Consider the following 24,915-nt stretch of genomic DNA (forward strand, 5'->3'; position numbering starts at 1 on the left):
GCCAGGGAGACTCTAGTGTATAGTAAGCCTCATTTGTAATTAATGAGTGTCCATTTGCATTCAAATGCAGTATGATTCTCAAGTTCTTGAAAAGAATCTGTTCTCTGGAGAAGGCTAAACATTATCCTTGTAATCTTGGAGATCAGCAATGTTTTTATTCTTAGAAACCCTTTTTTTTTGTGGGTGCATTCCTTCAACAAATATTTATTGAGCTCCTATTCTGTGCCAGGTACTATATATTTTAGGCACTGAGAACAGAGCAGTCAGTAAGGCAAGGGGCCCTGTTCTTATATATATTATGATCTAGAGAGGGGAGATGGTTAATAACTAAATGAATAAAAGAAATAGGAATGGTAAATATGGAACTGATATTTAAAACAGGGTGATGTGCTTGGGAGCAATTGGGTGACTACCTTTGATTAGGTGGTCAGACCAGGGGGAGAAGGAATTCCAAACAAAAAGAAGAGCTAGTGCAAAGGCCCTGGAGTTGAAAAGAGATTGGCATATTCAAGTAGTAGACAATAGGAAGAGTGACACAAATGAAGTTGGAGAAGAAAGTGAAAGTTGAATCATGTAAGCTGTTAAAATCCCTGGGGAAAAAATTTAGATTCTGTTCCAAGTGCAATAGGTAAGTTAAAGCTGGAGAGTGATCTGATCTGATATATGTGTTTAAATATATATATATCTGGCTCCTTGTAAGGCCAGTGTTGTGGCTGCCGTCACTGCCAGGTATGTGCAGGTTCCCATTAGACTCAGACAGACACTAAAGAAACTGCAGAGCCAAAACCTGGTGGGCCATGCCTTTATTCTAGCCTCACACCTGGCAGGTGAGTAAAAACACACAGGACTCCAAAATCCACTCATTCAGAGCTCACAAATCTACTGACACATCGGGTTTTCCTAGAATCAAAGGCCCCTCACTAGTCTAAATCATCTCTGGTTCCCCATCTGCCAACATGGCTTCTTACTCTGCAAAACTGCCTTCTCTCTCCTTCCCTTCCATCTTGGCTTCTTCCTTCTTCTTAAAAACTACCTGGGCCCACAAAGACCCTTCCTCCAGTACACATTAGCATAACAATGGCCCTTCCCAAGCAGGAAGGTAATTAGCAATTTCAGACCAGTGCCATTTTTAACAATAAAAGTGAGCAAATTCAAACAACACAAATTTTACAAACTTCTTTGCCCAATATTTCTGCATGGAGAATGGGTTTTAGGGACCAAACATGGAAGCCAGAGACCAGTTAGGTTATTCCAGTAGTGTGATGAGAAACGGTGGTGGCTTGGAGGGGTTAACAGCAGAAGTGGAAGCACGTATGTATTCTGGAAGTAAAATCAATGCATTTTGGAAGTAAAATCAACAGCCTTTGTTCATTGATTGTTGGGGGAAGACAGTAGTGAATCAAAGAGAAGAATCAAAGGGATATTCACAAGGGAGCTGGCTTGTGATAGGGTGAACAAAGGTGATATTTTCTGAATTGGAGAACATAGTCTGGATTTTCTCTGCGTGTGCATGTGGGTGGGGACGTGTGTGCACATGCACTTGAGTGGCAGGGACAGCGCTGTCTGAGAATCCAGGGCTCTCCTCTGGCCTTGAGGAGTCTGAGGAGCCTGTTGCACATCCATGTGGAGATGTCAAGTAGACCATTGGATATTTGCAACTTGAGCTCTGAGAAGTGAGTAAAGCTGGAAATAACAGATCTGGGAGTCATTTGCATATAGATTACCCAGGCAATGAAATGTAGATAAAGAAGGGAAAGAGATCCCCAAACAGGGCCCTGAGGCACTTCTGCGTTGGGAGTTTCAGCACCGAAGGAGGAACTGGCAAAGAAGAGCCAGGCAGGGAGGCTGTGAAGTGAGAGTAAGCCTGAAAGTGAGCTCACAGTGAGGCCAGTAGAAGACAGGCTCCAGCGGAGAGGGAGGGGCAATCAGTGTGACTGTCGGTGGGACCAACAGTGTCCCTGCGCTGGTGAGGTTGTACATGTGATTACAATGGGTTAAGAAGACAAAGAGAGGCAGAGACAGGGACGGCTATAGGCACCTCTTTTTTTGGAAGGAAGTTTTGTTGTGGAGGGGAACAGAGAAACAGAGCGGTGGCTGAAGGGTAAGATGGGAGGGAGATGGTGCACTGCGGGGAGAAGATTTGGGAATAAGTTAACTGTATCAAGGCAAATGGGGTTAGCAGAAGGGAGCAACGGGTGGTGCAAGGGCCGCGGTCTGAAGAGAGATGAATGGGACCCAGAGCCCAAGAGGAGGGCTGGCCTTTGAAAGGGACAGGGACATTTCACCTATAGAAACAAGAGGGAAGACAAAGGAGATGGGTTCTGAGCAGCATCGTTTCGGATGGAAATCTGACAGCATGTGTACCTCGTCGCATCTGATCGCACTCAAGCATGGAACAAGGACCGGGACTGTGGTTATTGTGGGCGAACATGTGTGTGAGTATTTGGGGAAGGGAGGAGGATGCAGGAGTTTTGAGTAGAGAGCAGAAGGTGGGAAACAACCGTTCGGAAAAATAAGCAATGAATTTGGAGAGTGTAGTAGCATTGCCTGGCAACACTGGGTGCCTGTTTGAGGTTTCTGGCCACAGGTGCAAAGTTGGACCAGTTGTCCCCTGAACGTGTGCTTCTCTCTGGCAACGTGGAGCAAGCAGGTGAAGAGTCAGATTTAACCAAGCTCAGGGCTTGCCCTGGGAGGTAAAAGGAGTCTGTGTGGCAAAGGAATTAAAGGTGCTTGGTAAATAGTGATTATAATGACAAAGAATATGATGAAAGAAAGATCAGATGGGTATGAGGACCTGAGGGGATGATGAGGGGGGTGAGAAGCAGTGGGGGTCTTGTTCAGAAGCCTCAGTGAGGTCACAGGATTCCTGGAGCCAGGGCCAGGGCGCTGCATGGTTGAGCCTATAGAATAACGTGTGGGTGAGCCGTTATAAATGTATGGGTGAGCCGCAGGGTAAGAATTCATCAATGGGGATTCTTCAAGTCCAAGATTTCTCAAGGTGATGCGACCATGGGTGATAGGAATGTCAAAATTGTGCCTTACCCAACTAAGGCAGTGAGGGTGAAAAATGGGTTATCGGAAGAAATGAGGTTGAGAAAATGAAAGGCCAAGGCACTGGATGACCCTCCCCTGGGGATTCTGAAGTCACTGGGAGTGATGATGGCAGTGATGGAGGGGACACCGAGAGACAGGGGAATGGGGTCTGACTGGGGCAGGGGCACCGAGGAGGGCAAGCTGGTGCTGAAGGCTGCACTGACCACCAAGGGGCCGTGTGTGTGTGTGTGTGTGTGTGTGTGTGTGTGTATAAGTTGGGAATCTATGGTGAGAAGGCAGTAACTGAAAGCAAGGAGAAGAGCCACCTCCCTTTCAGTCCTAAAGTGTAGGCAGAGGTACAGAGAAAGGGTTGAAAAGGGCTACAGCCAGGGTGAGAAGGTGAAGGGAATATTCCGAGAAGAGCTGTGGTTGTCGGGCTGCCTCCTGCCCATAGACTGTGAGCTCCAGAGGGCACCACACACGGGTGGGGAGGGCTAGGGCATTGGGCGAGATTCAGGGATGAGCAGAGCAGTGAGCGGGTGAGGTTCTGTCGTGAGGGACAGGGAGGAGGCTTGAGGACTGAGCAGAGTAGTCCGTGGGCCTGATAGAATTGGCCAGTGTTCAAGATGGACTCTTTTCTCCTGAGGTTTCAGGGTGGAGGTCAAGGGGGCAGGGTTAGGTGGCACCTCGTGTTAAAATGAACCAGGTCTAAATAAGAACAGAATAAAAAGACAAACTACACAATGGGAGAACGTATTCAACAATATGTCTGATCAGGGGTTAATAACCAAAATTTATAAAGAACTCGTAAAACTTAACACCAGGAAGACAAACAATCCAATCAAAAAATGGGCAAAAGAAATGAATAGACACTTCTCCAAAGAGGACATACAGATGGCCAATAGGCATATGAAAAAATGCTCAACATCACTACTCATTAGAGAAATGCAGATTAAAACCACAATGAGATATCACCTCACACCAGTCAGAATGGCGCTCATTAACAAAAAACACATGATAGGTGCTGGCGAGGATGTGGAGAAAAGGGAACCCTCCTGCACTGCTGGTGGGAATGCAGACTGGTGCAGCCACTGTGGAAAACAGTATAGAGATTCCTCAAAAAATTAAAAATCAAACTGCCTTTTGACCCAACTATCCCTTTTTTAGGAATATACCCCAAGAACACCATAACACTGTTTCAAAAGGAGAAATGCACCCCCATGTTTATGGCAGCATCGTTCACAATAGCAAAGATCAGGAAACAGCCCAAGTGTCCGTCAGTGGATGAGTGATTAAAAAGCTGTGGTACGTATACACAATGGAATACTATGGAGCCATGAAAAAGAAGGAAATCTTATCTTTTACAACAACATGGAGGGACCTGGAAACTATTATGTTTAAGTGAAATAAGCCAGGCAGAGAAAGAAAAATATCATATGACCTCACTCATTTGAGGAATCCAATGAACAATGTGGACTGAGGAACAGAATTGAGATAGAGGAGAGATCAAAGGGACCAGAGGAAAAGAGGACAGAGGGAAAGGGGATGATAGGATAGGATAAACCTGAAGGGAAGGGAGAGGGCGCTATAGGAAGGGGGGTAAGGGAGATGATGAGGGGAATACGGGGGTGGGGGGATGCATTCGGGGCAACACTAGAATCTATGTAAACATGATAAATTGAAATTAAAAATAAAACTGGACCAGGTCTAGAGTAGGCATGTCATGTGTCCCCAGGTGAGGCCACTGAGGTAAGTAAGAGAAACAGGCTGGGCCAGAACTGAGGGTAACCAGATCAGCGCTTCCCAGTCTCCAATATGCAAACCAAGCACCTGGGATCCTGCTGAAATGAAGAGTCTGATCCGGTAGGTTTGGGGTGCAGCCCGAGGGTCTGCATTTCTAACAAGCTCCGGATACTGTTCGTGCTGCTGGGCTGAGGGCCCCACTTTGAGCAGTGAGGCCTGGGGAGTCTGTGGTCTGCGGAAGGGCAGCGGCTCTTTCTTTCTCATCTCTACCTTATTGTTGTTGTACGAGAACGAAGGCTCACTATGGTCTCCTCTTCGCATTTTTAAAGAGAAGCCAGAGATCTGCATTTTTACATTCCATCATCCCATTTAAAAATATTGATAAATAATCAAATTTTTTACAAAACAGTGGTGGGCCAAACAAAACCTGGAACTAAGGTCCATCAATGTGAGATATCTGATAGCGAGGACTTGGGGCAGGATAGGGTGTGGGGGAGCAGTGGGCGGGGTCAGCTCTTCAGGGGTCATAGAATTGGCTCTGCCTCCGGGGCCACAGGCTGCCGTTCCTACGGCATCCCATCCGGAAGTGACAAAGCCCCTTTCCAGGCACCTGGGCTGACATCGGCCCCCACAGGCTGCGCTCGTTCCCACGTCTACAAAAGCAGTGTCCTTTCAGCTTCCTTTGTCTAGAACGCCCTCCATCTGCCCCTGCTCCTGCCTCCCGAGCCATCCACCTGCCTGCCTCTAACGTGGTTTAGATGATGGAGCGCCTGGAAGTGTCAGTTTTCTTTGTGAAATGCCATGAAATATTGACATATTTAATTCTATCATTCAGACCTGAAACCATTTTTCTAGCAGGAAATATGGCCGTATTATATGTACGCAGGTCTCTGGAACTCAAAAACAGAATAATCACACATAAAATATTTTGAAGAAAACACAGTCCTGGTTTCCCATTAGCATTTATTTCCACTTGTTCATTCTCTGTGTCAACCTACGACTCTCACTAGCCGACAAGGGTAGTAGGCACCCAAAGTTTAAGAACAGTTTATTTATAAAAAACAAAATAAGCCTGACTAGGCGGTGGCGCAGTGGATAGAGCGTCTGACTGGGATGCAGAAGACCCAGGTTCGAGACTCCGAGGTCGCCAGCTTGAGCGCGGGCTCATCTGGTTTGAGCAAAAGCTCACCAGCTTGGACCCAAGGTCACTGGCTCGAGCAAGGGGTTATTTGGTCTGCTGAAGGCCTGCGGTCAAGGCACATATGAGAAAGCAATCAATGAACAACTAAGGTGTCGCCACGAAAAGCAAATGATTGATGCTTCTCATCTCTGTCTGTCTGTCCCTGTCTATCCCTCTCTCTGACTCTCTCTCTGTCTCTGTAAAAAACAAACAACAACAACAACAACAACAAAAAGACAAAACAAAACTAAAAAACTCTTACTATAGAGAAAATTCTACCCATTAAGGTAATGTGTTCTGGGAATTGAAATGTCTATTATTGCATTTTAGTGGAAAAAGCTGTCCATCGACTTTTAGATGCTAATGTTCCAAGTGAGAGTGGGCTGAATATTTGCCCATGTCCCGTCCATTCTTCAAAGTCTAGGTGAAGACCCCTCTCTACTGCGTCGCCTCGAGTTCTGCCTGCGCCTCTTCATCACCCTCATCACTGAGGTGTTGTGTCCGAAACATACAGGTCATTCCGAGCTATAGACCATCTGAGAGGAGGGCTGAATGTGTCTGTCCCGCTGCCCGGTCGTAAGCTCGTGTGGGCTGGGACTGTGACTTGAACCTCTGCTGAGCCAGCAAAGAGCAGCCTCAAGAAATACTGAATCACTAACTTTTCTCTGCGTCTCAGGACCTTGGCAACTCCTCACCTCCATGAGTCACAGAAACTGAGAATCTGATGATCTGACAGCTCCTCTCTGTAAAAAATTGCCCATCCATATAAGATTTCCCCATAATATGGGGGAGTGGGGTGGGGTTGTCCTTCAAATTCCCTGAATCTGCCTTGTTCCTGCTACAAGGACTCTCCACTTCTCTTGTAGGGTTGAAAACAGCGTAGTCTTTGGTGTCAGAAAGCCCTGGGTTCAAATCTCAACCCCATTACTTATTAACTATATGATTTCACAAGGTACGTGAATCTTTAAGCCTCAGTATCTATATCAGGAAAATGAAACTGATACTAAGACCCCCCCACCATAGAGTTAACACGGGAGGGGTTCCGTTATAATTAGTCTCCTGCTTCCCCCCCCCCCCTTTCTGCCTGCATGCCCACTTCCAAGGACCCACTGGCTATTGGCGACTGTCTGGTGTTTGGACACCATGATCTGCCCCATTGCAAATGGAAAGGCAAGGAGGCTTGAAGCTTGGCCTTTAGCACTCCCTTTCCGATGCCCATTTCTTCTTAGGTTGCTATACTAAGCAATTCAGAAAAAATAAGGCCAGGTCCAGATGCTTTTGCACAAGCCTAATGATTTTCCTTCCTGCCCTCATCAGTCTGGTCCCTGTTTACATGCCCCCCACCCTCCACCACCACCACCAGCAAGGTGCACAGCTTACTTTTCTCCCCAGGGAGCCTCCCTCCAAGCCGCCTCTAACCTCCAGGAGTGCTCTCACACACGCTGGTGGCTCACACCTCCCCGCCTCCAAGCTCTTCCTCTGATTACAAAATGTCTGATTGTGGAGCCTGTCATAATGCATTCATAATGCAACTTTATTTCCCGGAGAAAATTTCCATGGGCAATCAAAGTCTCAGGAGGGCTGGCACCCTGCGTTTATGGCCCTTGGTCAGAGGCGGATTAAGGTCGGTTGCGGCCCCCCAGCGCAGAAGAAAATATTGGGCCCCTTATTAGAAAAAAGTAGTAAAGTTGGGGTTTTGTGGGGCCCTTCAGAAATTGGGGCCAGGGTGCATGCCTGGTGCACCCGCTGTTAAATCCGCCTCTGTCTTTGGGCATTCTAGAGTTTTTCCAAAGGATGTTTTATCGTTGCACTCTGAGCAGGGGGGAGGGGGCTCAGGGTGGTGTGGGGTGCTGAGGAGGATGACAAGTGAGAAGTCGAGGCACCTGGGATCTGCACCTGCTCTTCATCATCTAGTGACTGTGTGGCCAGGAACTGCTGACGGTTCAGTCCTCAAAACCGTCTTCCTCCTGCCCCGTCTCTCTGGTGCCGTCTCCGTGGTCTCCTTTATGGGCCTCTCTCTAGGTTTGTCCTACACCCGGGTCTCCTCCTTTTCCTCCCTGGCTTAGTTTCTTTCCTGTGGTTCCTACTGCCATGGCCCTAGGACAGCTCCCCCGTCTCTGTCTGCAGCTGAAACGTGCAGTTTTAGCCACTCGAACCTCTAACTTGACTTCCATGTGGACATCTTGCAGGGATCTGAAAACTGGCATGCCCAGAACTGAGCACACAATCCTCCCTGCAGCCCATGCTTTGCCCTTGGATCCCCAGCTCCTGGATCACTAGCCCCCATCCTCTCTTCAGGGACAACAGGCCAGAACTCTTGGAAGTTTCAATCAGCCCCCTTCATCACTGTCTATCCCACATACACTGGGCCAGAGCGTGAGATGCCTTGGGGTCAGCCCATTGCACTCCCAGCCACTGTCTGGCCCCAGAGAGGCCCTTTTTACTCCTGGTCTGGACCCTTCCAGAACTCCCCTCTCCAATCTCTTCTACCCACTGCAGCCAGCTTTCCCATCCCCCACTCACTAACAGTGAGAACTTGGGTGATTGACAGGACTCTCCCTGCTTCCATTAAATGTGAGGATTTAGAGAAGACAATCTCATAAGAGCCTTCTGGTCCTATCAGTCTTTGATTCAATTATTGTTTGTCTCACTCCACTGCTCCAAACCCTGCGATAGATCCTCACCTCTGGATTCTTTCCTCTTCTCTAAACCATTCTCCCAACCATCTCCAGAGGGAAACTTCCTAGCCTGGAGGGAATCTTGTGTTGCCCTCCATGAGTGACTCCTGCCGGCCTCCCTCGCTGGCCTCCCTCACCGGCCTCTCTCACCAGCTTCTGTCGCCAGACTCCCTCTCCACCCTCCCTCACCGGCCTCCCTCACCAGCCTCTCTCACCGGCCTCCCTCGCCGGCCTCCCTCGCCGGCCTCTCTCACCAGCCTCCCTCACCGGCCTCTCTCACCAGCCTCCCTCACCGGCCTCTCTCACCAGCCTCCCTCACCAGCCTCAGCACCTCCCCACATGCCTTCAGTTCAGGGTACATTTGATGCCTGGCAGGTCTTCACATTTACCAGCTGGTCTGCGTGCCCCAGGTTGTGTATTTTCCTTTCTAGCTGTTGGGGTTTCTTTTTGCTCTCCCCTTCCTACTCTTCTCTTCCTCGCCCCTCACCTTCTCTGTCCTGGGGTCTGTCTGGTGAACTCGTCCTTGTTATTCAAGGACCAGATCAAGTTTCACTCTTCCTCCAAGGTTGCGCTAATGGCATTTACACACTGGCCTCCCCACTGGATTCCGAGCACCTTAAAACTCTTGATACTGCTTTCCCAGAGCTCAGCATGACAAAAAGAGAGGCTCAGTAATTATGTTGTGGTTGAACGACTCCCCACACCCATGAAGTAACACCCATTCTCCTCATTTGGGCATTTAAGACTCTTTTTAAGAGTCTTTCCATTCTAGACTTAAAGAACTTAAGCCAACTGCACCATTCACCATTCCGTATTCATGCCCTGAACATGCTCATCGCCAGGGTGAGACCGTGGGCTCCCCGCCCTCCATCCCTCTCACGTCTATACCTGACCTGTCTTTAAAGCTAGCCACATGTCACTTCTTGCTTTTCCTTATCCCCAAGCCAGGCGTGATCTAGGAGTCCACAGGTCTTCGAACTACTTTTATGATTCTTAGCCTTTTGGCCTTTGTAATAGAGTGGCACGGTCAATTTAACTTATCTGTTAATTACTTGCCCTTCCAGGCATTCTGACCATGTACAGGATCTCCATGAAGGTTACATGCATCGTGTGTGCCATGGGAGAGTTCAAGACTTTCCCAGAGATGGCCCATGAGCAACTTTAAATTCATTCCTCCCCACCTATCTCTATCTCCACCTCATTCTTCTAGGGGAGAGCACCCCATCTCTCATCTGGACCTCAGCAAAAGCCTTCTAACTAGTCTGTCTGCTGATGCCATTGCAGCCAGTGTGAATTTTCATCTGTGCAAACCTGACCAAAATCCTTTTAGCCCCTGCTGAAAATCCTCAGTGACCTCTCATTGCTCCTGGGATAAACGCCCAGACCCTCCACAGGGTCTGTGCCGGCTCCCATCCCTCCATCTCATCCCCATTGGTCTCCCGCTGTGCTGCCCTTCTAACTGCTCTGGGATCCTCCCCCTCCAGGGCCAGGCCAGACTACTCCTCCGCAGGAAACATTCTCCTCTTTGGTTTCCCTGGTGGGCATGGTGGATCCCTACCCGACCTCCTGGCCTCCGCTCCAATGTCATTCTTCCTCCTGACTCCCACCACGACCTCGGCTCCCCTGACTACACACTCGGCATTCACAGTGTGTCGAGCCCCCTGCGATGGCTCTTTGGGCAGAGTGCGTGACTGTTTACTCACCACTGCCCTCGTTCCACACCCCCTTCCCCACACTCGTGCGCTCCGCTCAGAGTTCAGCAGAGCAGGGCTGGGGATGTGAAACTGGCATGCCCATGTTGCCCATAACAGACGGAGAGAAAGGGCACCTTATTCATCTCCACTGGGAGCAGGAAGGATGCTGGGTATGTGTCCGTGTGCCCAGGCCTGAGGGTGTGTGCCTCGGGGCTTCCATTGGTGGCGGCTGAAACAACAAGCACCGGAGAGTGTACACACACGAATTCGAGAACAGAACTGAAGAAACAGTCTTGGGTTAAAGCTCCTCTGAGCAGAAATTCGGGCGAGCCGGTGCCTAGGGCTCCACTGCAGGTGGACCCAAGAAATATCTCGGGGTGGGATTTGTGAGTGGGCGCGGAGTAGGTGGGGCGGGGCTTTAAAGGCCCGGGTTTCCTCCTCCCAGGATGTGCCTTCCGTTCCTTCCGTGCTCAGCTCTTTCTTTTTCTCTTCTTTTCTTTTCTTTTTCTTTTTAAAAATATATTGATTTGAGAGAGAGAGAGAGAGAGAGATGCCACAGAAATGCTGATCTGTTCCTGCATGTGCCCTGACTGGGGATTGAACCAGCAACCCTTGTGCTGGATGATTTGGTTGGTTGGAGTGTTGTCCTCATGCTCAGCTCTTAAGACTGTAAAGTAATGGAGGGATTGAGCAAAAAAGAGGACAAATAAATCAATAAATATAAAGAAAAGAAAGAGCTCGTGGACACGGGCCACAGTGTGGTGATTGCCCTGCGGGAGCGCAGGGAGGGAGGAGACAGAGGGTCTGGGGGGATAAGCGGTGACGGACAGAAACTTGACTTGGGGGTGCACACATAGTACAGCGCCCAGAGGTGTGTTGTAGAATCAGGCACCTGAAAACTGTATAATTATGTTACCCAGTAAATTTAATAATAATAAAAAAAAAGATTAGACAGCATTTAAATGTAGAGACTTGGTTTTCTCTGTCCCTGTAATAGCTCTGGACAAATAGTAGACTTTTGGTCAATGTTTGCTGAATTGGATTGAATTTTTACCAATCACAGCCTGTACCCTGGTGAGATTCACTTATTCATTCGTTCCACATTTACTGCACACTGACTGTCTGTTTACTCTTTCAGCATATATTGTGCGCTTACTGACTGCCGGGTGTGGGGCTGCAACTGTGAACATGGCAGACACGTTTGCTGTGTGCTCGGAGCTCACGGTGTAGCGGGAACTGAGTGATATGACCCGTGCTGGGCTAGGAAAGGTTAGGAGGCAATGGGACCCCAGGGGAATGAAACTAACCTAAACCTGGGGTGGGGGGGTATGATCAGGGAAGGCTTCCTGGAGGAATTGATTTCTAAGATGGACCTGTCACAGAGAGTATTTGAGACAGAGGAGAACGCATGTGTAGAGGTTCAGAGAATTCCACATAATTGACTCATTCACCACGATGGGAGTGAAGGTGGGGGCGGTAAAGGTGTGTGATGAGGCTGGAACCTGTATAAGTACAGCCAGGGGACAGAAGGTGCTGGCCAGGCACTTCAGTAAATTCATTTTTGTTGAATCTTAAGGACAGCCCTATTAGGCAAGAATCATCATTGCATTTTTTCAGGTAAGATTCAGGAAAGTTCAGTGGCTTAAGGAAGTTAGCAGAGCAGGACAGCAGCCAGGCCTGGTTTCAGACCTAGGCGCAGGGTTTCCCCATCCCTGAACCACCTCCGATTCTGAAGCCACCAAGGAGAAGGGCACCCAGCGCTGGGCAGACCAGAGTGCCAGTACATCCCGCACGATGTGGCCGCAGTCTGCGTTCCTGGGCTCGCTGGCTGGTCTCTGCCACAATTAGGATCTGCTGTGTGCTGCCCAGAAGAAAAGGTGGAAAGGCCACCTCCCGCAGACAGTGCTTCTGGCCACAAAGTTAACCTTTTGTCTTAACAGTATTCAAATGAGGCCCCCACAGGTCGCAAGCAGAGCCAGCACCTGGCTGCCCAATTTGGAAGAAGTTCCACAGGCAGGCAGGCCTCATTATGTAATTAGGTCTTTGGAAAATGCTTCTTCAGCCGCTGCAATCAGAGGGTTTGATGCAGCCCCCGGGACTCCGGGGAAGGCTGGTGTGTGCCTCTGTGGCACACTGTTGCCTCTGCGTGAAGATGGTCACAGGGCACGCGACCTTCAGGGGGTCCCAGGCCCTGCGAGGGGGGAAGGGGGCCTCTTTATCTTCCAGTAGGGGACAGCGTGGGGATAGGGACAGTCTAGAGCAGTGGTTCTCAAACCTGAGCGTGCATCAGCATCCCTGGGCAGGCCGGTTCCAACACAGATTGCGGGGCCCACCTCAGAGTTTCTACTGAGTTCAGTTTGGGTGGGGCCTGAGAATGTGCATTTCTAACGAATCCCCTGGTGGTGATGCTGGTGCAGCTAATCTGGGCCTCACACTTTGGAAGCCATTCTTTGCGTGAATGGAGGCACCTAAGCCCCGCCTTCCTCAGGATGACCACACCAGACCCACAGTAGGAGCTGAAGTCTTCATTCCTCATGTGTGCGCAGGGATTACAAGAAGCTTCACAGACCCTGGCCGGTTGGTTCAGTGGTAGAGCGTCGGCCCGGCGTGCAGAAGTCCCGGGTTCGATTCCTGGCCAGGGCACACAGGAGAGGAGCCTATCTGCTTCTCCACCCCTACCCCTCTCCTTCCTCTCTGTCTCTCTCTTCCCCCTCCCGCAGCCAAGGCTCCATTGGAGCAAAAGATGGCCCGGGAGCTGGGGATGGCTCCTTGGCCTCTGCCCCAGGCGCTAGAGTGGCTCTGGTCGCGACAGAGTGACACCCAGATGGGCAGAGCAACGACCCCTGGTGGGTGTGCCGGGTGGATCCCGGTCGGGTGCATGCGGGAGTCTCTCTGACTGCCTCCCCGTTTTCAGCTTCAGAAAGATACAAAAAAAAAAAAAAAAAAAAAAAAATAGTAAGGGAGGGAGAATGGGAAGCTTCACAATAAGTAAGGGAGTCATTTTTCAGATTAAGAAGCTGAGGCCCAAGTTCATGGGAAATAGAGCTGGATCTAAAACCCAGGTCTTCCATTGCCCATTGTAACAGCTTTCCAGGCTTAAATTTGCACAGGCAGACCTTCAGCAGTATTTTTCTTTCAGCTCAGGGGAGTGGGACCACTAAACCAGGCATCAAAGTCCATGTTCTTTCATTTTTTGTGGGCTCTCAGCTAGACTACCTCTCCTAGCCTTTTTCTAGTTGTGTAAGACCATTCACCAATTTCTTTCCAGTGAAACGGAGTGGCTATGATGCACACCTCTTCCAGGCCTGGCCCATATTAATCTTTCCCCTCCACATCCTGGGATCCTAATGCTTAATCTCCCCTCTGCTTCTAATCTAAATGACAACTTCCACGGTGACTTTGGAACTCATGAGAACCTGGAGTCCTGAGTATGAGCATGAAGGAGAGTCATCCGTAAGTGGAATACCCAGAATTCCATGTTATAAACTTACCTTGTAGTAAACCACTAAAATTTTGGTGTTCCTTTAGTTTTGGCTGCCTAACCTGCCTTACTTAATACGATGAGTTTTTTCATAACATGATCTGAAAACTGCTTGCAGCAGAATTTCTTGCTTTCTAAAAATATATATATATAAATTTCTATGCCTCATCCTATCCCTACTGAAATGGATTCCTGGTGATTTGTATTCTTGAAAAGATCCCAGCTGGTTCTTATGCCGAACAGGAGAGTTCGACAACCGTAGTCTAGATCTGGGACCGGCAAACTGGCCCACGGCTCAATGTGGCCCGCCACCTGTTGTTGTCCAACCCGTGAGCTAAGAAAGGGTTTTACATTTATAAATCGTTAAACAAACGAAAGGGAGAATAATAGAATAATATCTTGTGACATATGAACAGTTGTATTGGAACACGGCTATGTTCATTTATTTATATACTTGCTTTAGCTGCTCTTGTGCCTCTATGGCAGCTTGAATAGTTGCAACAGGGACCATATGGCCTGCAGAGTCTAAGATATTTACTATCTGGCCTTTTCCAGGAGAAGTTTGCTGACTCATGTTCCAGTTCCTAAAACTCTACTTTACCCGATGAACGGCCAGGTGTAGCTACGGCATCAGGACCTATGGACTTAAGAGTCCTTTTGGCATGGACAAATGAGAATAAATATTGTCACTCGCTCATTCATTTATTCATTCTTTTAGTAAACATTTATTGGATGCGCTTGAAGTGCTGGGCACTGAGTTGCAGAAGAAAACAGCACAGGTGAATAATACATAAGCTTGGCAATTATGATTTTCCCATTATGAAACTCATTATTAAATAAAAAGCTAAACATTAACTAATCTCTAATTACTGTATAACAATGTTACATATTATTGCAGAGGAATTTTTTGCAAAAAGGCATTAACAACAAAAGGTTCATACTAAGCAATAACTGGACCTACTGAAGATCCTTAAGTTTACAGGAATAGAAAATAGCAAAGATTAAACTGGAGGTAATTGCAGGCAGAGGGTCAGGATGGAAAAACACAAGCCAGCGGGAGAGGCAACAATGTCTCAGTGGACAATGCCTAACAGCAACAGGGGAAGAGGAAGCGAGTCCGGAACTCCAGGAAGCCACATGGGGGAGAGAGATGTGATTGGATTTATTTGAAGAGCAGGACTCTGGCTGTTCGCAAGCTTGATGACAAAAGGTGGGCCAGCCAGAGCTGACAACGGGATTCATTCAGTGCTAAGGGCAGGGAGAGGGGAAAGCTAACTCCAATATAATCTGAACAGAAACGAATGTCTGAAAGGTCTAGCCTGGGGTGGGCGAAGCTGGAAGGAGTGTCTAGGAAGCACTGATTCTCAATATCGGGTAGTGTCCAGATTTTAGGTCAAGGAGGTACATCCAAATCAATGAAGTGAATTCCTGAAGCAGAATCCCATTTTAGAATAAAAAAAAAATCAAATGAAAACAAAGCAATAATTTCCTGCCATCACCACTTATCTAGCCTAGGGTTCAGGGCCAAGCCTTAGTTTTGATGGAGGCAGCCAAAAGTCAAGGCCAGGACGACCAGAGAAGAAGTTCAGCCCAGCACCAGAGGCCCGGTAGGGAGGCTTAGTGCTCACGTGGTCCCTAGAACTTGATTCTCACTCATAAAGCAGAACTGCTCCCTTGGAGCATGAGGTATAGCCAGCCTTCTGACAAAGTTCTAGCCAAAGAGATGTAAGAGAAAGCATTGGAAGCACTTGTAGAAAAGGTCCCCAAAGAAAGCTGACTCTTTCGTGGTTCTCCCTTCCCTCCCTGATGCCTCCCAGAACACAGACGTGAGGGTGATGCTACTGCAGCCATCTTGGGCCATGGAGTGACTTTGAGAATGGAAGCACATGCTAGGGCAGTGTTGCTATCCAATAGGATTCTGGGTCTCTAACAACCCTGGAGCAACTACACCAGACTTTGGACGGTCTATCTCCAGACTTCTTTTATATTAGGTAAAAACAGATTTCTGTTTTGTTTAAACCAGTTATTCGAGGTTTTCCATTACGTAATGCCCAAGTTCCTCCTAACTGACACTTCTGCCCATCCAGCAGTGTTTCCCAACATGTGGTATATGTGTCACTGACAGTCCAAGGACACTTTTAGGTAATATTAACTCAGACAAGCAGGGATCGATGATTATATGTTTATTTTAATATATGATATATACCAGAGAAAATATAGCCCGCACTTCAAATTTATGATTTCATGGATAAGACTCAGGGCAGTATTGACATTTGAAAAGTAAGCCAGGCTCTGGCCAGTTGGCTCAGTGGTAGAGCGTCGGCCTGGCGTGCGGAAGTCCCAGGTTCGATTCCCAGCCAGGGCATACAGGAGAGGCGCCCATCTGCTTCTCCACCCCTCCCCCTCTCATTCCTCTCTGTCTCTCTCTTCCCCTCCTGCAGCCGAGGCTCCATTGGAGCAAAAGATGGCCTGGGCGCTGGGGATGGCTCCTTGGCCTCTGCCCCAGGCGCTAGAGTGGCTCTGGTCGCGGCAGAGCGACGCCCGGAGGGCCAGAGCATCGCCCCCTGGTGGGCGTGCCGGGTGGATCCCGGTTGGGCGCATGCGGGAGTCTGTCTGACTGCCTCCCCCCGTTTCCAGCTTCAGAAAAATACAAAAAAATAAAAAAATAAAGGAAAGTAAGTCAGTTTGAAAGATATGGTTAGGTAAACAATAGCACAACCAGCTTGTAGCAAAGGCAACAGCCACTAAGGTAGCATCGAAGTGACAGAATGTATGCGTGCAGTACCATAAGGACATCGCTGAAACTGGACCCCTCTCGTTTGAGTAAGCCAGGGCTTACCTTGCTCACAGCAGATGCTCAGTAAATGTCTGTGGAATGAATAACAACATACACAACTATCTCCCAGCAAGGGCTCCAGCTTTGCCCAGCACGCCCTTTGCCTCTCCTATAGCCCACCCTCCCCACAGCCCTCCCCACTGGAAGAGAGACCCTGAGATCCATCCTTGGACGTTTTTTCCGATCTTCTACTACACAATTACTCTTTCGGAAGCACAAGGAGGCAACCTGCTCGGAGAGGTTTTATTTTCCAGGTTTCATTAAACGGAGCTTTTAGCTTCAGCCGTTTTACAATTCTGTGTTGATCTCCTTCTCACACCGGCTCATTGGTCCGGCCCCATTTCATGTGGTTGAAATAAAAAGAAACTGCCTCCCATATAGAAGATCTATGACTGCTTGTCTCTCTTGAGCATAAATATATTGATCACCGGTGGTCAGACAGAGCCCTTAGCGGAACTCGTCTCCCGGGGATGGGAGGAAAGAGGACTTCCCTTGTTTCTAGCTCAGCTCACCCCAGACCCTTTCACTACAGATGCCCCATCGTCACCATGCTGCCCCAAGTCTTGGTGTGCAGACTGCCTTACGGGTTTCAGAGTGCTTTCAGATATCTCGCCTGGGGTTCTGTTTGCGCAAGGACACGAGACACGTTGTCTTCAGCTCTGAGGGCCTAGGAGAGATGACCGTGGTCTCCAGTTCACTGGCCATTGCAGAGAAGCTCAGAGAAATACATAGATAAGGAGGCTCCAGCTTATGGGGGGGCACTTGCGTTATGCAAGGAGGGATAGAGACATGTTTGGTTCACACTGAGATGCACCATAATGCTATGGAAGCTGGGCTAAGAGATTAAATGGGAAGCCCGTATGGGAGCGGTGTGGGATGATGGAGAGACAGCAATGGTAGAAAGGACAACCCAAAGGTCTTGGGTGGGAAGGCTGAGACTGCTGAGAACCAGCTGGGGCGGGGTAAGGGCTGAAGCCTGCACTAAGCACCCTGAGGGTGAGAGGTGGGACTGTGGTGGTGGTGGGGGGGGGGGAGTAATAAGCAGGTAGCTTTCTGTGTCTGTAAACTGAGCTCAGCTCTGCTGGTGTCCAGAGATGGGAGACATCAACAACAACTAGCCTCTAGAAGTCCAGTCCTTAAATGTCATGATTGGTCAGTATGATCTCTGTTGGTGGTAATTACTCTGCTTTAATAATACCAGCATCATATCTGAGCCTCATGGCAACAACGGCGGAAGCAGGGCCAAGATGAGACCCCCATTTTACAGGTGAAGTAACCAGGGTTCAAAGAGTCTCACTTATGGGCATACCGATGATGGGCAGCAGAATCTGGTCCAGCTGCCAAGTGTCCTGTCTTCAAGTCCAGGGCCCTTTCCATGACCCCAGTGCCTCTGCGATTGGTGACTCACAAAGTAAGGCATTTGGAACAGTTTCTGGAACATAAAAGGTGCTTGAAGGTATTTGCTGATGAGCTAATTGAGTTGTGACCTTGCTAAGGTCGTTTTATTCTTTCTCCTCTAACTCTTGCCCCTTCGGCTTTCCTCTGTGTGGCTGGCACCTCCAGAGGGTCTGTGTCTATGTGAGTCTTCCCTTCTTCTTGACCATCCCTTGTCCTTATGATCCCTCTAATGCTCTTCCTTTCTCTCTTCCTCTTCCAGGCAAATTTCCTGAAGAGTAGGACTTGGGGATTGGCTGTAGGTCTGCAAAGTGTTATATCCCACACAGTGGAACCAGCTGGGAGTGGTGGCCATGCAGCCTTCCTCCCTCTGTCTACTGGCTGAGTGCCAGGTTCTGTGGAAGAAGCAAGAGGAAAGAGGCACAACTCTTGGGGGCGCATGTGTAAGTAATTCTCCACTTTGTATGGGCTCTCAAGCCTCTGGAGAATCTGATGAATGAATGATCTAGCTTTGCTTCCCTCAAAATGCACACGTTCCTCTTCCACCAAAATTTTGCGTGAAGTTATAGGGCTTCTCAAACTCACTGCAGTCTATCTGTAAATGCTCTAGTGGTTCAGGGACCTGTGGTTCAGAAGTAGTGCTGATGGGGGCTATGGATGAGCAAACAGGTTGTGACACGGTGATGTCGTCAGGTGTGGAGAGGAAGACAAGGCCGGAGCTGGAAGGGTGATGGGTGCAGCCAGTTGGAAAACCAGGGAGGACAGAGCAGTAGAGCAAGCTTGGGGCCATGTTGGGGAATAAAACCCTGGCGGAGAAGACCAGGAGGTCAAAATGGCTCAAGCAGAGTCCCTGCAGGTAAGATGGGCACTTCATCTCGGGAGTGTCAGTCCTTTCTCTCTGAAAGGGCAATGATAACACTGTCCTCACAGGGTCTCTGGAAGGCTGCAAAGATAATGAATGGGGGAGCCCTACTCCTGCGCCTGGATCCTGGACTCCTCCAGGGCGGGAGCATGTTTGCCATCACTGCATCCCTCGCCTCCCTCGCCTCCGGCACAGTGCCTGACACTGGGCAGCCGCTGCTTAAACGTATTTGAATAACAGTCAAGAGAGTTGGCACTGTTGGAGCATCTGCTGAATAGATAACGGAAGCCAGGGAGGGAGGCAGGGAGGCAGAGGGGGGGGGGGAGAAGTGGCTCCACACTATCCCAAGGGGGTGACATATCGCTTTTGGAATCGCCTACCTTTTAGTCTTCCTCAAATTGTATCTGTGTGTAAATTGAAGTCTGATAAGAAAAAGATCCTTTTCTCCTAATGACTTTGATAATAATTTCAGAGACGCTTTGCTTCTTTTTCCTCTTGATTTAAAATAGGCATTTGTCTAATATATTGGCCCCTAAAGCATTCTTCCCCATAAAGGAAGAAATGTTCAGAAAAAATCAGTTCTTAAATGCACAGATGATGATGTGGGGGGGAAAAAAATAAGATTGCTGGTAAACCTTTACATTGCAAAAGACTTTGTCATTTCCCAAGCGGAGACCCTACAAATATCTCACCAGACTCAGCCACAGAGTCTCAGGCTGGGGGGGGGGGGGAGCAGCAGAGAGCCCACCTCGAGGCGCCTGAATTGAATTATTTGTTCATTTTATGGTTGAAGAAAGCACAGCCTAGAAAGGTTAAATGACCTGCCCAAGGTCACACAGCGAGTTCATTGTGGAGTAGGAAGCAGTGACCTTTCCGTTGCTGCTACAAATGACTGTTAAAGGAAAACGGTGATTTTATAAGAGCAGGTGACTTAGCATGTAAAAATGTCCCTTCCCAAGAGTTGCGGTGAGGAAGGTGGGCAGCAGCTGGACACACCTGGGTTAACATCCCAGCCCTCAGAGCTGTGCCGGTGTCCCCCAACCCACATCCGCGCCCTCTCTGGCTGTCTGGCCTGCACTCGTAGGTCACTTGGGCTCTGCTCCTGGGGCTGAGCGCTAGGAAATGAGAAAAATCCGGAGAAAAGTTGCCAAGGCAACAGGGGAGCAGCGGCGGCTGCCGTGGAAGGTTATCTACGGCTCCGGCTCCGCAAACGTGAGAGGGTTGGCTTGTTTGCTTCCCATCTGGCCCTCCGAGCTTCCGGGAGGGAGCGTACTAGGGGAATGTTAATGCCACCACCTCCTCCTCTGGCTCTCTTCTGGGGCGGCCACCTGGGCTTTGGGCACCTCCCGCCACACTCAGCTTCTCTACGCAAGTGGCCAGAGACAGTGTGCGTGGGGAGCCGCTTCGGCTTCCGCCCTTCCCGCACTGGGTAACAGAAACGCCCCGTCGCAGGGCTGGGATCCGTCTCAGGGACCTTTTTGGCCCAATACTCTGCGTTGACAGGTAGGGAAACTGAGACCCAGGGGTACAGTGATTGTAGAAAAACACACTCTGAATTTGGTGTCTTAGTCTGTGTGGGCCACCACCACAACAAAGTACCATAGACGGGGTGGCTTAAGCCTCTGAGATTTATGTCTCATCATTTTGGTGCCCAGGAAGTCCAAGACCAAGGTCCCGGTGGATTCAGGTTCTGGCGGGGGCCCTCCCTCTGGCCTCAGTCTGTGCACATGGAGGAGCGAGCTCTCTGCTGTCTCTTCTCTTAAGGGACAGCATCATGGGCCTCACCCTCATGACCTCAGTTAAGCCTAATCACCTCCCAAAGGCCCCATCTCCAAATGCCACCACCGTGGGGCTTAGGGCTCTCATATATGAATTTTGGGAGGCACACACAGTCAGCCCGTAAGAATGAGGAAGGACCAGAACCGGAAGCCCCTGTCCAGTGCTCTCTTGGCTGCACCCCGCTGCTTCTCTGGTGCACGACAGAGGGGGCTATTTGCAGGCCGGTTACCATAACTGGGTGACCGTGGCTCAGTCACTTCTCTTTGGGCCTCAGTTTCCCATTTAGAGAAACGAAGGTTTGGTCTTAATGATTTATGATCCTCTGCTTAATGTGTAGAAATGACATAACCTTTTCGTTGACTCAAAAATGGGTCCAAACGAGAGTCCAGAACCCTATCCTCTGATCCCACCAATTTTTCTTGAAAGGCATCCACCTGGAAGTAAGTGCGGCTTCAAGGAGCAAATCAGAGCCTTAGCCACGAAGACTCCTTCCCTACGGTGTCTGCATACTGCAACAGCCCTGCTAACAAGTTTTCTTGCCTCCAGCCTAACTCCCTGGTCATGTTTCCGGTTTTATCTTCCTAAGGCCCGCAGCTGACCCGGCCACTCTCCTCCCCTCTCGGCATGGATGGGAGCCCCTGCCTGAGTGAGGCGTCCCGACAGCCGGCTTTGTCCTCATTCCTCTGCTTCCACGTGACCGTCAGGTTTCTGAACATGCGAGCGCCGCCAGCTTCATACAAACGGATCTCTCCGCCCCTCCCGTACGCACTCGTCCTAAATCCCACTCATTCTTCCAGACCCAGCATTTATTTCCCCAGCACTCTGCAGTCCCCTCTCTGCTCTCTCCGTCCCTGTTAGAGCTGCTTTTTCACACTGCGTAGTTATTGTTATCCGCCTCTTGCGCTAGGATACAGGTCTCTCCCGTGGGAACTGGGTCTTGTTTTCTGTTGGCTCCCTAGTGTCCCCTGTAGACCCCAACACAGAGCAGGTAGTTAGGTATTGTTTGTTGAGTGAGTGAATAAATCTGACTTTACAAGAGTCAGTGCATTATTACGTTCTGGGGTATTGTCTAAAAAAATCCCCAAGCTCAAGTTGTGAGTGTCTGTTACCCACCACGCTGACCAGCCTGTCAATCCCAAGAGGCCATCTATGAGTTGTTTGCTAGCCTGAGAGTCAAAAGACCCTTAAACAAATCTTTATTCTGGGAAAGTCATTTCTCCTTTTTTTTTTTTTTTTTGGCATTAGCTATAATGAGAGGTTTGGGAGTGATAATCCCTAAAGAGCCTTTTATCTTGAATTGCAGAAAGTTCCAAGATAGCCAATCAGTAGTCAACAGATAGCAAATATAGTAGCTGAGGTTAGAATGGGAAGGGAAAAAATCCTACTGATTTATAATTTAATTACAGCTGAATCTTGGGACCAAAGGCAGTGACATGGTAGGGCTTCCTAGAAGGGCCCCAAACAACTGTCCAGCTGAGCAGGAAGGAGCAGGCAGATAGGACAGGTCAGGTGTAGCTGAGCAGGGTGGATGCCAGAGGATAAGCTTAGGCAGGCTGGAGCAGGCGGGGGTCCTGTTTCCAAGCGAGTGGGCTAGCGAGGCTCATCTGAGAGCAGATGCCGTCTGCTTCTTGCTCCTGGCCCTCCTTTGATGGTATGGGGGACACGAACAGGTCAGCAGCTTAGCCCTGCTCTTGACTGCTACCAGGACAACCGCATCGTCATGAACTCTTAGAGGTGATTTTGTGAGTGTGGACTCACGGACTTGGTGTGGATTAAATTTCGAGTTTTAAACTAGTCCTATGACTGTATAATTCTGAGACAGACCCAACTCTTCAGGACAGCGTTTACAGCTCTCTGCTCTTCCCTTCTCTCCTGCCGCACTCCCTCGCCCTTGCACTCCCTCCCTCACATTCTCTCTGGGAACTTTGAGCTCCTCTCCCTTCCTTCTCTTGGAGGCACCATACTGTCCCATGTCTTGGTACCTGCACATGTGCTTCCCAACTTCACATATTCTCCTGGCCAACTTTTACTCATGGTTCAAAATTCAGCTCAGGTGTCACCTCTTCCAGGAAGCCTTCTCTGATACATCTTCTTCAAATCTAAATTACCTTTCTATTATATGCTTTCATTGCTCCCTGTATTCTCTCTTGTAACAGACACTAAGATATTTATTTCATTGCTTTCGCACTAGAAACATGAGATCCTCAAGGGCAGTTACTCTTATCTGCTTATCTCCAAGACCAAGCACGTACAATAATCAATGAATATTTTTGGAGTGACTAAATGGATGACAAATAAACACTGGACTATAACTTTCAAAGTACAACTACAGTATTTCTATCAGCACAGGACAAGAATGGAAATGGTCTTTAAGTCCTTGAGAACCTTGCGTACTCTATTAATGAATGATAAGGAGACATATTCGCAATCAGAATGTTCTTTGCTTGGTGGGTGGCAAATATGTTCACTTTCAGTGTTTTATGGACCAAGCCTTCCCTGTGTGCTTACACGGTTTAGCAAACATTGTGCATGTCCCGTGGACCAGGCGCTATGGGGAACACTTGAACTCGGCTGGTCCCACCGGGACCTTCTGAATTAGCATCTGTGCATGGTAACAGAGTATGAAGGAAGACCTTTCGCTGTTTCTTAGTGAGCCTGTGCATTCCTTCATGCTGGCCTCTCCTTTGGGGACCTTCCTTTGGGGAAATACATTCTTTGGGTGTTTAGTTGATCAGGGAAGATGCCACTTTATAGAAGTAGTATGTAGGGCAGGGCAGGGCCAGTGTACAGGGGTGAAACTGTTTGACACACGAGGGATAAATGATGACCTCCCTTGAGGAATACTCTGGTGTGAAGATGACAGTAGCTAGTGGCTCTCCCCGCTGGCATTTCGTTTCTTTCCCTTGAGATGGTCCCACTCTGATCCTTCCCTGCCTCTATCTGTGAAACCATGTCACTGAACCAAAATATAAAATGCTTCAGGGCTGAGCCGAGACAGGCTGTCCAGAGAGAGTTAGGGCGGGAGGGGCGACGTGTCTTTGCAGCCCCGAGTTTGCTTCCCACTGATACCCACCTGCCTTCCTGCCTGCCCCGTCAGGGGGACAGGCTCCTCGTCTCTGGTTCAGCTGGGAGCAAATTTAGAGCTTTCCTTTGGTTCTTCTCAGCGTCACAGACATGGGCTCAATTCTCAGAAAGATCTTTACCCAAAATTAAGGGAAGTTGACAAAGATAAGGCTTCCACCACTGCTAACAAGTCCCACAAAACAAAACTGTAACATGACTGAAACAGAAGAGCCCAGAACTCTTGTCCATTACAGCAGGGTCTCCGGAAACTGCTTCCTTCTTCTCGAAAGGACATGCCAGGCACCCACTTTGTCTCAGCCTTGGCTATTCTCATCTCTAGCCCCATCCTTTTAAGAGGAGAACCACTGTCTGTGCTTTTATGCTTGCAAGCAAGCTGACCATACTGCAGCATGAGAAGGTATCAGAGAAGAAGGAATTTGGACAAAGTAGCTAATTATACTTGCCAAGATGACTTCACAGATGTGTATCTCATTTTACATGTTCTTCTTACAGGGTGACACTGACACTTGTCCACCAGGAAGTGAGATCTATGTTCACCCTCCTTGAACCTGATAGACCTTTGTAACAGCGCTGACTAGTGGGACATGGTGGTAGGGCATTGCATGACTTCTGAGCCTTGGTCCTAAGAAGCGATACCCTGTGTTAGAGCTGAGGAGACAGGGCAGAGGGGCCCACAGTCCATCCAGGATCACACGGCCGATGAGAGGCCGATCTGATATCCCAGCTCAGATCTATCTGCCTGGTGCTGTAGTCAGTGTTCTCTCTGTTAGAACATGATCGCTGCCATTGTTGTTATTGATTTTATGCCTCTTTTACGATCCATCCTGTGAGTATCTCTTTAGTATAAGAACATGGGGTGCTGGGGCATCATGAAAAGGTATCTGGCTGTCCCCGAAGTCCATCACTTTAGACCCCATGGACCACATTCTAATGGAATTAATCAGATTTCAGCAGTGCTGTCTCCTAAGAGGGTCTTGATCTCTACATAACACCAAGATCTTGGGGGAATGTGGGACCAGAAATGATGCCCCCATGATGTCGATGAGGAGAGGACTACCTATGCCCCTGCAGGAGGCATAAGTGAGGCGAGACAGCGTCCCCCAACATCCACTCTGCGGACCGCTGATGGGCGGCTCAGTCCCTGAAACCT

Source organism: Saccopteryx bilineata, chromosome 2, assembly GCF_036850765.1.
Source record: "Saccopteryx bilineata isolate mSacBil1 chromosome 2, mSacBil1_pri_phased_curated, whole genome shotgun sequence".
NCBI lineage: Eukaryota > Metazoa > Chordata > Mammalia > Chiroptera > Emballonuridae > Saccopteryx > Saccopteryx bilineata.